An 8715-nucleotide genomic window follows, 5' to 3' on the forward strand; every position below is an offset into this window, starting at 1 on the left:
CCCGAGCCTGCGGAAGGAAGACGAGGTCATCGGAAAAGAACAGCAGCCCGAGCTTGAGGAAACAGCGAGAGCTCTGTCTGTCTGTCTGTCTGACTGACCGATCGAAGGCTGATTTGCCTGAAAGTGAGTGCGGTTTGACGTGTTGTTACTCAAAGGCACTCCCTGCTGGTGAGCAGAGGCAAATGCTAGAGCAAAACAGCCGTTTTCGGGCAGACACAAAAAGCTTTCAGGTTTCAGAAAGGAAAGGAGGTCTCCTGTGCCTCAGCGCCAACATGTTAAGCTGTAGGCTGGCTGTAAAGTAAAGAAAACGGCCTTGAGCTAATTTCTGCTTACTCCAAAAGCAGGTTCGCTAGTTCCAACCAAAAACCTAAGGATGACTTTTATCTGATAATTGTATTGCAGTCCTCCGCTGTACGAAGTGAAGCAGCCAGGATTGCTCTCTTTGGTAAATATTCACTGTGCGCCTTTTGACACTCCCGGACTCGTGGAGTCACGTGTGCATGACCGAGACTGACTCATTTCCTGCTCAGACCGCAGCGCTGTGGCAGTGTGAGCTGCTACTTTCTCTGCACACCGTGGAGCAGTGGATATCGTGTCTAATGACAAATCAGAAGATTGTCTGGACAACTCCGAGCTGACTGGATTGTTTTTTGCCAACTGTCCATCACTTTATGACTTTAGATAGCTTGCAAACTAACCTAATTGGCATTGCTGCCTGGCAGTCTCCACCGTTCGTGCGCTTTTCACACAGCAGGGAATATATTAGTTTTATTAACTTTGTAAATCCTGAGTTCAATCCACAGAAAAGATATCAGGACCTGTGAAGCTTTTTTCCATGTCTCACTTCATCTTTCCATCTTTGCTAAACACTAAAATCAAAAACTTTTGCTTACTGCAGCACACCAAAAGATTTACTGCTCCTTGACCTCAATTCATCGAAGCTGAGGATTGACGTGGGTTCTGGATTTGCTGAAAACTGACACCATTTTTGTTTCGGGACAATTCCCCAAGGTAAAAAAGTGAGTGGAGAATGCGGGTATCGTTCCCGCTACTTCTCGCATGCTAAGCGAGCGCTCTACCATTTGAGCTAATTCCCCTGCTTAGCGAGACCAATTGCCCTTCACAATAGTCGCTTCACACTCGCCTCCAAACAGCGCCACGAATTGCCACCTCCCTGAATTTTTTCAACCCTTTGTTCCAATCCGCGGTATCGAGTATTCGCAAGTGAGCAACCGCAGAACGGGAAGGCACAGTAATCGTGAATGATGCCGAGAAGAGCCCGAGCCTGCGGAACGCAGACGAGGTCATCGGAAAAGAACAGCAGCCCGAGCTTGAGGAAACAGCGAGAGCTCTGTCTGTCTGTCGGTCTGTCTGACTGATGGAAGGCTGATTTGCTTGAAAGTGCGTGCGGTTTGACGTGTTGTTACTCAAAGGCACTCCCTGCTGGTGAGCAGAGGCAAATGCTAGAGCAAAACAGCCGTTTTCGGGCAGACACAAAAAGCTTTCAAGTTTAAGAAAGGAAAGGAGGTCTCCTGTGCCTCAGCGCCAACATGTTAAGCTGTAGGCTGGCTGTAAAGTAAAGAAAACGGCCTTGAGCTAATTTCTGCTTACTCCAAAAGCAGGTTCGCTAGTTCCAACCAAAAACCTAAGGATGACTTTTATCTGATAATTGTATTGCAGTCCTCCGCTGTACGAAAGAAGCAGCCAGGATTGCTCTCTTTGGTAAATATTCACTGTGCGCCTTTTGACACTCCCGGACTCGTGGAGTCACGTGTGCATGACCGAGACTGACTCATTTCCTGCTCAGACTGCAGCGCTGTGGCAGTGTGAGCTGCTACTTTCTCTGCACACCGTGCAGCAGTGGATATCGTGTCGAATGACAAATCAGAAGATTGTCTGGACAACTCCGAGCTGACTGGATTGTTTTTTGCCAACTGTCCATCACTTTATGACTTTAGATAGCTTGCAAACTAACCTAATTGGCAGTGCTGCCTGGCAGTCTCCACCGTTCGTGCGCTTTTCACACAGCAGGGAGTATATTAGTTTTATTAACTTTGTAAATCCTGAGTTCAATCCACAGAAAAGATATCAGGGCCTGTGAAGCTTTTTTCCATGTCTCACTTCATCTTTCCATCTTTGCTAAACACTAAAATCAAAAACTTTTGCTTACTGCAGCACACCAAAAGATTTACTGCTCCTTGACCTCAATTCATCGAAGCTGAGGATTGACGTGGGTTCTGGATTTGCTGAAAACTGACACCATTTTTGTTTCGGGACAAATCCCCAAGGTAAAAAAGTGAGTGGAAAATGCGGGCATCGATCCCGCTACTTCTCGCATGCAAAGCGAGCGCTCTACCATTTGAGCTAATTCCCCTACTTAGCGAGTCCACTTGCCCTTCACAGTAGTCGCTTTACACTCGCCTCCAAACAGCGCCACGAATTGCCACCTCCCTGAATTTTTTCAATACTTTGTTCGAATCCGCGGTATCGAGTATTCGCAAGTGAGCAACCGCAGAACGGGAAGGCACAGTAATCGTGAATGATGCCGAGAAGAGCCCGAGCCTGCGGAACGCAGACGAGGTCATCGGAAAAGAACAGCAGCCCGAGCTTGAGGAAACAGCGAGAGCTCTGTCTGTCTGTCTGTCTGACTGACCGATCGAAGGCTGATTTGCCTGAAAGTGAGTGCGGTTTGACGTGTTGTTACTCAAAGGCACTCCCTGCTGGTGAGCAGAGGCAAATGCTAGAGCAAAACAGCCGTTTTCGGGCAGACACAAAAAGCTTTCAGGTTTCAGAAAGGAAAGGAGGTCTCCTGTGCCTCAGCGCCAACATGTTAAGCTGTAGGCTGTCTGTAAAGTAAAGAAAACGGCCTTGAGCTAATTTCTGCTTACTCCAAAAGCACGTTCGCTAGTTCCAACCAAAAACCTAAGGATGACTTTTATCTGATAATTGTATTGCAGTCCTCCGCTGTACGAAGGGAAGCAGCCAGGATTGCTCTCTTTGGTAAATATTCACTGTGCGCCTTTTGACACTCCCGGACTCGTGGAGTCACGTGTGCATGACCGAGACTGACTCATTTCCTGCTCAGACCGCAGCGCTGTGGCAGTGTGAGCTGCTACTTTCTCTGCACACCGTGCAGCAGTGGATGTCGTGTCTAATGACAAATCAGAAGATTGTCTGGACAACTCCTACCTGACTGGATTGTTTTTGCCAACTGTCCATTACTTTATGACTATAGATAGCTTGCAAACTTACCTTATTGGTAATGCTGCCTGGCAGTCTCCACCGTTCGTGCGCTTTTCACACAGCAGGGAGTGCATTAGTTTTGTTAACTTTGTAAATCCTGAGTTCAATCCACAGAAAAGATATCAGGACTTGTGAAGCTTTTTTCCATGTCTCACTTCATCTTTCCATCTTTGCTAAACACCAAAATCAAAAACTTTTGCTGACTGCAGCACACCTAAAGATTTGCTGCTCATTGATCTCGATTTATCGAAGCTGAGGATTGACGTGGGTTCTGGATTTGCTGAAAACTGACACCATTTTTGTTTCGGGACAATTCCCCAAGGTAAAAAAGTGAGTGGAAAATGCGGGCATCGATCCCGCTACTTCTCACATGCAAAGCGAGCGCTCTACCATTTGAGCTAATTCCCCTACTTAGCAAGTCCACTTGCCCTTCACAGTAGTCGCTTAACACTCGCCTCCAAACAGCGCCACGAATTGCCACCTCCCTGAATTTTTTCAATCCTTTGTTCCAATCCGCGGTATCGAGTATTCGCAAGTGAGCAACCGCAGAACGGGAAGGCACAGTAATCGTGAATGATGCCGAGAAGAGCCCGAGCCTGCGGAAGGAAGACGAGGTCATCGGAAAAGAACAGCAGCCCGAGCTTGAGGAAACAGCGAGAGCTCTGTCTGTCTGTCTGTCTGACTGACCGATCGAAGGCTGATTTGCCTGAAAGTGAGTGCGGTTTGACGTGTTGTTACTCAAAGGCACTCCCTGCTGGTGAGCAGAGGCAAATGCTAGAGCAAAACAGCCGTTTTCGGGCAGACACAAAAAGCTTTCAGGTTTCAGAAAGGAAAGGAGGTCTCCTGTGCCTCAGCGCCAACATGTTAAGCTGTAGGCTGGCTGTAAAGTAAAGAAAACGGCCTTGAGCTAATTTCTGCTTACTCCAAAAGCAGGTTCGCTCGTTCCAACCAAAAACCTAAGGATGACTTTTATCTGATAATTGTATTGCAGTCCTCCGCTGTACGAAGTGAAGCAGCCAGGATTGCTCTCTTTGGTAAATATTCACTGTGCGCCTTTTGACACTCCCGGACTCGTGGAGTCACGTGTGCATGACCGAGACTGACTCATTTCCTGCTCAGACCGCAGCGCTGTGGCAGTGTGAGCTGCTACTTTCTCTGCACACCGTGGAGCAGTGGATATCGTGTCTAATGACAAATCAGAAGATTGTCTGGACAACTCCGAGCTGACTGGATTGTTTTTTGCCAACTGTCCATCACTTTATGACTTTAGATAGCTTGCAAACTAACCTAATTGGCATTGCTGCCTGGCAGTCTCCACCGTTCGTGCGCTTTTCACACAGCAGGGAATATATTAGTTTTATTAACTTTGTAAATCCTGAGTTCAATCCACAGAAAAGATATCAGGACCTGTGAAGCTTTTTTCCATGTCTCACTTCATCTTTCCATCTTTGCTAAACACTAAAATCAAAAACTTTTGCTTACTGCAGCACACCAAAAGATTTACTGCTCCTTGACCTCAATTCATCGAAGCTGAGGATTGACGTGGGTTCTGGATTTGCTGAAAACTGACACCATTTTTGTTTCGGGACAATTCCCCAAGGTAAAAAAGTGAGTGGAGAATGCGGGCATCGTTCCCGCTACTTCTCGCATGCTAAGCGAGCGCTCTACCATTTGAGCTAATTCCCCTGCTTAGCGAGACCAATTGCCCTTCACAATAGTCGCTTCACACTCGCCTCCAAACAGCGCCACGAATTGCCACCTCCCTGAATTTTTTCAACCCTTTGTTCCAATCCGCGGTATCGAGTATTCGCAAGTGAGCAACCGCAGAACGGGAAGGCACAGTAATCGTGAATGATGCCGAGAAGAGCCCGAGCCTGCGGAACGCAGACGAGGTCATCGGAAAAGAACAGCAGCCCGAGCTTGAGGAAACAGCGAGAGCTCTGTCTGTCTGTCGGTCTGTCTGACTGATGGAAGGCTGATTTGCTTGAAAGTGCGTGCGGTTTGACGTGTTGTTACTCAAAGGCACTCCCTGCTGGTGAGCAGAGGCAAATGCTAGAGCAAAACAGCCGTTTTCGGGCAGACACAAAAAGCTTTCAAGTTTAAGAAAGGAAAGGAGGTCTCCTGTGCCTCAGCGCCAACATGTTAAGCTGTCGGCTGGCTGTAAAGTAAAGAAAACGGCCTTGAGCTAATTTCTGCTTACTCCAAAAGCAGGTTCGCTAGTTCCAACCAAAAACCTAAGGATGACTTTTATCTGATAATTGTATTGCAGTCCTCCGCTGTACGAAAGAAGCAGCCAGGATTGCTCTCTTTGGTAAATATTGACTGTGCGCCTTTTGACACTCCCGGACTCGTGGAGTCACGTGTGCATGACCGAGACTGACTCATTTCCTGCTCAGACCGCAGCGCTGTGGCAGTGTGAGCTGCTACTTTCTCTGCACACCGTGCAGCAGTGGATATCGTGTCGAATGACAAATCAGAAGATTGTCTGGACAACTCCGAGCTGACTGGATTGTTTTTTGCCAACTGTCCATCACTTTATGACTTTAGATAGCTTGCAAACTAACCTAATTGGCAGTGCTGCCTGGCAGTCTCCACCGTTCGTGCGCTTTTCACACAGCAGGGAGTATATTAGTTTTATTAACTTTGTAAATCCTGAGTTCAATCCACAGAAAAGATATCAGGGCCTGTGAAGCTTTTTTCCATGTCTCACTTCATCTTTCCATCTTTGCTAAACACTAAAATCAAAAACTTTTGCTTACTGCAGCACACCAAAAGATTTACTGCTCCTTGACCTCAATTCATCGAAGCTGAGGATTGACGTGGGTTCTGGATTTGCTGAAAACTGACACCATTTTTGTTTCGGGACAATTCCCCAAGGTAAAAAAGTGAGTGGAAAATGCGGGCATCGATCCCGCTACTTCTCGCATGCAAAGCGAGCGCTCTACCATTTGAGCTAATTCCCCTACTTAGCGAGTCCACTTGCCCTTCACAATAGTCGCTTTATACTCGCCTCCAAACAGCGCCACGAATTGCCACCTCCCTGAATTTTTTCAATACTTTGTTCGAATCCGCGGTATCGAGTATTCGCAAGTGAGCAACCGCAGAACGGGAAGGCACAGTAATCGTGAATGATGCCGAGAAGAGCCCGAACCTGCGGAAGGCAGACGAGGTCATCGGAAAAGAACAGCAGCCCGAGCTTGAGGAAACAGCGAGAGCTCTGTCTGTCTGTCTGACTGACCGATCGAAGGCTGATTTGCCTGAAAGTGAGTGCGGTTTGACGTGTTGTTACTCAAAGGCACTCCCTGCTGGTGAGCAGAGGCAAATGCTAGAGCAAAACAGCCGTTTTCGGGCAGACACAAAAAGCTTTCAGGTTTCAGAAAGGAAAGGAGGTCTCCTGTGCCTCAGCGCCAACATGTTAAGCTGTAGGCTGTCTGTAAAGTAAAGAAAACGGCCTTGAGCTAATTTCTGCTTACTCCAAAAGCACGTTCGCTAGTTCCAACCAAAAACCTAAGGATGACTTTTATCTGATAATTGTATTGCAGTCCTCCGCTGTACGAAGGGAAGCAGCCAGGATTGCTCTCTTTGGTAAATATTCACTGTGCGCCTTTTGACACTCCCGGACTCGTGGAGTCACGTGTGCATGACCGAGACTGACTCATTTCCTGCTCAGACCGCAGCGCTGTGGCAGTGTGAGCTGCTACTTTCTCTGCACACCGTGCAGCAGTGGATGTCGTGTCTAATGACAAATCAGAAGATTGTCTGGACAACTCCTACCTGACTGGATTGTTTTTGCCAACTGTCCATTACTTTATGACTATAGATAGCTTGCAAACTTACCTTATTGGTAATGCTGCCTGGCAGTCTCCACCGTTCGTGCGCTTTTCACACAGCAGGGAGTGCATTCGTTTTGTTAACTTTGTAAATCCTGAGTTCAATCCACAGAAAAGATATCAGGACTTGTGAAGCTTTTTTCCATGTCTCACTTCATCTTTCCATCTTTGCTAAACACCAAAATCAAAAACTTTTGCTGACTGCAGCACACCTAAAGATTTGCTGCTCATTGATCTCGATTTATCGAAGCTGAGGATTGACGTGGGTTCTGGATTTGCTGAAAACTGACACCATTTTTGTTTCGGGACAATTCCCCAAGGTAAAAAAGTGAGTGGAAAATGCGGGCATCGATCCCGCTACTTCTCACATGCAAAGCGAGCGCTCTACCATTTGAGCTAATTCCCCTACTTAGCAAGTCCACTTGCCCTTCACAGTAGTCGCTTAACACTCGCCTCCAAACAGCGCCACGAATTGCCACCTCCCTGAATTTTTTCAATCCTTTGTTCCAATCCGCGGTATCGAGTATTCGCAAGTGAGCAACCGCAGAACGGGAAGGCACAGTAATCGTGAATGATGCCGAGAAGAGCCCGAGCCTGCGGAAGGAAGACGAGGTCATCGGAAAAGAACAGCAGCCCGAGCTTGAGGAAACAGCGAGAGCTCTGTCTGTCTGTCTGTCTGACTGACCGATCGAAGGCTGATTTGCCTGAAAGTGAGTGCGGTTTGACGTGTTGTTACTCAAAGGCACTCCCTGCTGGTGAGCAGAGGCAAATGCTCGAGCAAAACAGCCGTTTTCGGGCAGACACAAAAAGCTTTCAGGTTTCAGAAAGGAAAGGAGGTCTCCTGTGCCTCAGCGCCAACATGTTAAGCTGTAGGCTGGCTGTAAAGTAAAGAAAACCGCCTTGAGCTAATTTCTGCTTACTCCAAAAGCAGGTTCGCTAGTTCCAACCAAAAACCTAAGGATGACTTTTATCTGATAATTGTATTGCAGTCCTCCGCTGTACGAAGTGAAGCAGCCAGGATTGCTCTCTTTGGTAAATATTCACTGTGCGCCTTTTGACACTCCCGGACTCGTGGAGTCACGTGTGCATGACCGAGACTGACTCATTTCCTGCTCAGACCGCAGCGCTGTGGCAGTGTGAGCTGCTACTTTCTCTGCACACCGTGCAGCAGTGGATGTCGTGTCTAATGACAAATCAGAAGATTGTCTGGACAACTCCTACCTGACTGGATTGTTTTTGCCAACTGTCCATTACTTTATGACTATAGATAGCTTGCAAACTTACCTTATTGGTAATGCTGCCTGGCAGTCTCCACCGTTCGTGCGCTTTTCACACAGCAGGGAGTGCATTCGTTTTGTTAACTTTGTAAATCCTGAGTTCAATCCACAGAAAAGATATCAGGACTTGTGAAGCTTTTTTCCATGTCTCACTTCATCTTTCCATCTTTGCTAAACACCAAAATCAAAAACTTTTGCTGACTGCAGCACACCTAAAGATTTGCTGCTCATTGATCTCGATTTATCGAAGCTGAGGATTGACGTGGGTTCTGGATTTGCTGAAAACTGACACCATTTTTGTTTCGGGACAATTCCCCAAGGTAAAAAAGTGAGTGGAAAATGCGGGCATCGATCCCGCTACTTCT

This window comes from Heptranchias perlo, unplaced genomic scaffold (assembly GCF_035084215.1).
Source record: "Heptranchias perlo isolate sHepPer1 unplaced genomic scaffold, sHepPer1.hap1 HAP1_SCAFFOLD_47, whole genome shotgun sequence".
Taxonomy (NCBI): Eukaryota; Metazoa; Chordata; class Chondrichthyes; order Hexanchiformes; family Hexanchidae; genus Heptranchias; species Heptranchias perlo.